This window comes from Camellia sinensis, chromosome 9 (assembly GCF_055761805.1).
Source record: "Camellia sinensis isolate YWXY chromosome 9, ASM5576180v1, whole genome shotgun sequence".
Lineage (NCBI taxonomy): Eukaryota > Viridiplantae > Streptophyta > Magnoliopsida > Ericales > Theaceae > Camellia > Camellia sinensis.
In genome coordinates, this window is record NC_138969.1 from 61136360 (window position 1) to 61143017 (window position 6658).

The window sequence follows — 6658 nt, forward strand, 5'->3', positions numbered from 1 at the left end:
TTCATCCCCAAAGTCCAGTGGCCAACACCCTTCAAGGTGACTGTGTCCATATATGTGTTGTGCTCGTCTTCGTCATCGCTGTGTCCAAGAACTCGACCACCGCCAATGAAGACTGTCTGCGGATTGCTGCGGCACCATCCCAAACAAGGGGCAACTTTCCGTTGCCACAAGCCGTCGTGAGACGCCATTCAAACTAGGGGCAACTTTCCGTTGCCTCCCACCCCCTTTAAACCAGGGGCAATTTTCCATTGCCTCCGATCCGAGGTTGCGCATCTCAAAGGGTAAGCTCCATGCTTGTCGAGCATCAGCTGTTTGAAAAATAGTTTTTGAAAATTTTTACTGAGGTTGACTATTTTCTCGAAAACTATTTCATTTTCCAAAATAGGACCATTGTCTTGAATCCGAAAAGGAAAACTTTCAGTGCTTGCTGCCTGACTTGCATGCTTTTCAAATCAAAAATTGAACAAGTACGTTAATCCGACTCTCATTTTGATCAAAACTGTTTTAGTAGAAAGCAAAAACAAAGAATGGTTAAAATGATGAACTAGGGGCACAGTTGAGCCAGGCGTTCTGTCTTTCCCCCGTCACCGACGTACTTGCCAGAAGAGCGCTCTGCCCGCCAGAAGAAATAGCGGTGAGCTAACAGCATCGGGCGTGAACCCGCAACTTCCTGTTCATCCATTAATCACCCCGGGGAGGGATGGAAAATGAGAGATTGAAGAATAGAGAGGTGTAAGTTGAGAGAAAAGTGAGGAAAAGGGTTTTGAGAGAAAATCCGAGCTTGAGAGTCGAGTGATGTGAGGATCACAAATCAGAAAGGGTGGGAAAACAATACCCAGATTGAACTGGCTCCTCGTGGTCCGAGGTCTCCCATCTTCGTTTACGCGTCTGTGTGTCGTGTCTCTTTCATTTGGCGGTCTCGTCTTTTGTTTTGAGTCTCTCCCGAGCGTGTCTCGTTGTGTTTAGGTTGTGTACCTCTTTGTTTGAGTCCTCCTCGCTGTGTTCAGTGTTGGGCTCGATATCCCGGTTCGAAAAACCCTCATTCGATTTCAAAAAAATCGCTTATGCTTAGAATGCTGTGCCATTCTCTACATTTGAACGCATTTCGACTCCAACCAGTTCCATCTTTGAGGTCCGTCCTGTCAGATTGGGCTGCTTGTTTGAGAATTTGCCGTGTGCAGAATGAATCGAATGCTGTGTTATGGACTGTGTGCAGATTAATCCCCAACAGAGTAAGGGCTGTGTGTTCAAGAATCAGGCAGTGGGTTGCTTGGGTTATTTTGCTGTTGGCTGTTTAGTTATCTGATTATTACAGTGCAAGTGTTCAATTTTCAGACAGCCAATCAGTTCCATTTACATTGAGGTGTAACATGATGAGATGCGATGCAATGCATGAAATGTGTAAATGTAAACACTTTTTCAGATAAAAAGTCTGTTTCATTTACTTAGCTTTTCAAATGTACAAGTTTTGGAAACAAAAATCTGCCTGCGGCAGTACAAGGTAATCTATCTACCAACAAAAAGAAAAGTACAAAGAAAGAAAGAAAAGATAGCAAAAATCTGCATCTATGTCCAGCGACTCCAAGGGCTGTCAGTCCGTCCTGGTCCTCTTCCTGGACGAGGGTCCAGGAGCATCATCAGCATCGTCGTCAGAGCCCGAGCTAGAATCGCCTCCGGTCTCCTCCTCCGATGACCCTCCCTCCGCCTCTGACTCCTCGTCGTCGTCGTCCGGGACTGGAGCTCGCGAGCTACTCCCGACGTGAGTACGCCCTCCCCTGGTACGGGGAAATATCTGGCCCTCCTCATCTCTCCCCCGAACAGGGACAGCAGGTCTAGCTGGAGCACCTCCCGCCATGGGAATCTGAAAAGGAGGCTGAAAAGTACACGAAAAGGAAATGCATCAGTATACCGAGAGCAGTTTAGCAATGCAGAATGCAGTGTGTGAGTACAGTGTATGAATGCCGTGAGCAGTTTATTAGTGCAGAATGCAGTGTGTGAGTACAGTGTATGAATGCTGTGAGCAGTTTATCAGTGCAGAATGCAGCGTATGCAGTGTTCAGATACTGTGGGATCAGTGTATCAGGTGTTGTGCCGTGCATCAGATTATGCGAAGCAGTGTATGAATGGTTTGAAGCCAGTGTCAGAAGGACATACCGGTATGCTGTAGACGGCTAGAAGGTCAAATGTCCGCTGGAGCATCCCCATCATCGAGGCATTCATCGCCAACGACTGACGGGTGTACTCAGAAGAAGCCTGCAAAGGTATCAGATGCATTAGTATTCTGTGGAATATCAAGTAAACTGAAATGAAATAACTGTACGAAGTGCAGTGATACATACCGGAGGTAGATCGGGGACATCGATGAACTCGTGACCAGCCGGTGGAGGGGCGAAGGGAATCTGATAGGTCGACCCACCCTGCCCCTGGAAAGTCAGTACAGCGGGCAGGGCAGGCCAGCCAACTCCTCGTCCTCCCCGCACTCCGCCCCTGCCACGGACCCGGGCCCTCCTCGAGGATCCAGCCCCTGCTCCTGCTCCGGCCCCAGCCGCCGATGCTACAGGCCTGGCCCCCTCTGCTCGACGACCGCTCAGGGGGCGCATCAGGTACGTCCGCACGTACTCCTGATAGTCTCCAGTGCCTCGGAAGCCGGCCTCCTCCCAGCCGATGGAGTAATCATCCAGCTGCTCAGGGGTCAGCCCCTCGGTCTCTCTCATCTCTGCAAGAGGGTGAGCCGGGACTATCTGCTCAGGTAACCCGCGAGTCTGGCGTAGAAAACGCTCCCCCAGGTACCAAGCCCGACAGACCGGGCCCTCAAGAAAAATCCAGAAACGCGAGGTCTCCTCAGCACCAGGGAACCGACCCCGCATCGCCGACGGCAGCGAAGCCCATGGCCGCCATGTGATCTGAAAGTAACAGACAGTTTGTTATCTACTGTTATTGAAACATGCAGTGGGAAAGCGAAGCTAAACGAACTGAAAATAAAGCATACCTCTGTGGGGGTGATGGTGTCGAAGTATCGGCGGAAGAAGCCGAACGTCTCCCGTGGTCGCCGGGTGCATCTCCCGTCAAAACGACTCGAGAACGGGACAGCCGGAGGAGGCTCCGCAACCGGCACAGGTGCAAGCCTAGGGAAGTAAGCGTAAACCCACAGCTGCAAAACAGATGTCAGCATGACCATCAGATAAAGCAGGATATACAGAATAAAGCAGAAATGGCAGAGCCGTGTGTTGAGCCGTGTATTGTGTGCAGTGCACAGTGTGAGCAGTGTACAGTAAGTGTAAAGCAGAATGTATGTGTGTGCCGTGTGTACAGTATACAGTGAGTGTAAAGCAGACCGCAGTGTGTGCAGTGTACAGAGTACGGAAAGTACGAGACAGGAGTGAAAAAGCGGAGAAGAAATGTACCTCCCAAGCCCGCCAGTAGCCTCCGAGGAGCTGGCCGCTGCCGCGAGAAGCCGAGCTCATGTATCCGTATAGGGTGGCCAGAGCAGCGCCACCCCAGTCATAGTGCAAGATGTCCCGGACGTCCACCAGTGCGCTGAGAAGACAGAGAGGCACGGTGTTCGCCCGGTCGGCGAAGATGGTAGTCCCGAACAGGAACATGAGGAAGCCGCGAGCGTACCTGTCCTCGTCCTCTGGGGTCATCTGCACCTCCTCCAATGCGGGCTGGACCTGAAACTGTGTCTCGAACCAGGAGTATCGGACGAAGCCTGGACGAGCTAGCGGTGGGGCCTCCCCCAGTAGATGGACCTGAGCGGCGGTCCACTCATCCATGTCGGTGTCGAAAGGGATCGGATCCCCCCCTACCCCGATGCCTGTGAGCATCGAGAAGTCATAAGGGGTCATCGTCATGTCCCCTGCAGTAGAAAAATGGAAAGAATCGGTGGTGTCCCACCACCTCTCCGCCAAAGCAGCAAGGAGAGGTCTGCATGTGGAGAGCCTAGAGAGCCCTCGGCAGAAGGTGCCGAAGCCCGCTCGGTCCATGGTGCGCTGGACCGCATCAGGGAGCTCGTCATACCACTCCCGCGCACCAGTATTCCCATACCCGCGAATGGTATGGGAACCCTCCTGCAAACAGAAAATGACAATTGCAAGACAACATTCAAAATGCAATTTTGAAAAGACAGATATGGCATGTATGCAAGTTTGTCAGATTCAGGCAAATACCGGGTACCGGTGTGCTTACAGTGAAATACGTGTGCTGTGTCAGCGTGTTTGAGTGTTTCAGAACAGATATGGCATGTATGCAAGTTTGTCAAATTCAGGCAAATACCGGGTGCCGGTGTGCTTACAGTAAAATACGTGTGCTGTGTCAGCGTGTTTGGGTGTTTCAGAACAGATGTGGCATGTATGCAAGTTTGACAGATTCAGACAAATACTGGGTGCCAGTGTGTAGGCAGTAGAATACAGTGAGTGTCGTGTGTTTGGGTGATTCAGGGCTAGTGCAGTGTGTGTGCATGTGTCAGTCTCAAGCAGATATCAGTTGTATGTATGTCTACAGTCTACGGCATATGGTGTATCAGATTTCAGCAGTTAAAGAATACAACTAGCTATGACAGTTTTGTATCCTACATTGCGGAATGTAAAGCAGAGGAAAGAGAGTTACCTCGGAAACGCTGAAAGAAAGGTGGGAGGTAGGCTCGCGCAGTAGTAGCTCAGGCGCCGCGTGCCTCTCGAAGCTCCGGAACTGACGCAGGCCGTCGGGGGGCAGAACATGGACCGCCGGTCGGTAGGTCGCCGGATCGAACGGGCGCTCGCCCAAAGGTAGAAGCTCGACTCCGGGATCCATCTCATGGTCCGGGGGAGTCCCGCCACGTGGAATGTCGTCCGCCATGTAGAAAATGGTGTGAAAATGGCCGGAAAAAGTGAAACCGGGCCGGAATGCGAAGAGTCAACTGAAAAGTCAACTCCTGAGAGGGTCGGAAATGGCCGGGAAGGCCGGAATGTGAAAAGGCACGGGAATGAAGAGGAAAACGAAGGGAACAAACCCCGAAAAGGCGAGAACGCCAAACGAGGCACCGAAACAAGAATGTGATCGGTTGAAAACGTCCGAAACGCGAAGGAAAACGCGAATCCGACGACGAAACGGGCGTAGAACGCGAAGAAACGGAGAAAGAACGAGAGAAGAACACTCTAGAGATAGAGAGCAAGAGATTTCGGCGGAAGAGAAGTGAGGAAATAGGGCTTGAAGCCCTATTTTAAAACACCCAAGGTGAAAAGTCGAAACTGCCCCGAATCAGCAACTGTTTGCCGGTCGGCAATGTTTTGTGCCGGCCGGCACTTTTTTGTGCCGATGGACTTATTTTGATGCCGGTGGCCAGCCGGTGGCCTCCCCTTTCGGCCGGTGGGGTTCCCACAGCCTTGTTTAGGCCATATGAGAAGTTTGTGGTCTTCATAGCTCAAGAAAGTGCAAGAAAGTGCATCTCCGACGCTCAACCGGCCTCCATTTTGACCGCAGGCCATGTCTCCAGTGCGTGGCACTCGAATTCGTGCAAGGTGTATCCTTTTTGTATCCTTTTAAATTCAAAAGTTGCCCCATGTGTGTTGCACACGTTCATCACACTACTTCGGTGCATTACATCGCGCTGTCATGCGCCTCGCGTTTGCATTGTCATGCACATACTACATGCGTTGTAACACGCACCCCTTGCATTGTCATGCACATTTCTCATGCATTATCATTGCATTTTTATTCCATGCATTGTCATGCATTTCGAAACACATGCGTTGTTAACGCATTTAAGCCCATTTACATTCCGTGTGGCATACGTGTCGCACTTGTATTATTTTGCATTAGCATACGTGTCGTCATTTGCATAGAGCATGCAGTACATCGCACTGTTTTGTGCATTGTATTTCGATCGCGCTGTGTTGCGCATCGCACTGTTTTGTGCATTGTATTTCAATCACACTGTTTTGTGCATTTCAAAATTGTTCGCGCTGTTTTGCGCATCGCACTGTTTTGTGCATTTCAAACTTGTTCGCGCTGTTCTGCGCATCGCACTGTTTCGTGCATTGAGTTGTTCGCGCCGTTTTGCGCACCGCATCGCACTGTTTTGTGCACCTCACTTGCATCTAGCATGTATCCTCTCGCGTTATTTTACGCACCTTACTTGTACTTGTTAGTACATTGCATTGTTTTGCATACAAACCGGCTTCGCGTAGCGTATAAGTCCAATTTTCAAAATTTCGCATTTTGTGTGGCATACGTGTCACACTTGCATCATTTTTGCATCTTTTGGGGCCCGCGTGTCTCATTTGTATCATCTTGTATCATGCTTCATTAGCATCGGCATGCGTGCCTCATTCTTGCATTGTTCCGCATGTTGCCGTCCGGTCTGGCGAGACCTTAAACACGCGCGCCGGTCTGGCGAGACCTTAAACACGCATGGTCTGGCGAGACCTTAAACACGCACGGTCTAGGAGACCTTAAATCCTTTGGGGGTGCGAAACCTTCGGTGCTTTGTCATGCATAAATTTTGCATCACGGTCTGGCGAGACCTTAAACACGCACGGTCTAGGAGACCTTAAATCCTTGGGAGGTGCAAAACCTTTGGCACATTGATGTGTGCAGTTCACTTGCATTGTCATGCATTTTGCTAACAATATTGTACCTGTTAAGTTTGTTTTCTTTTCAGGCACGATATTGTATGTACGGT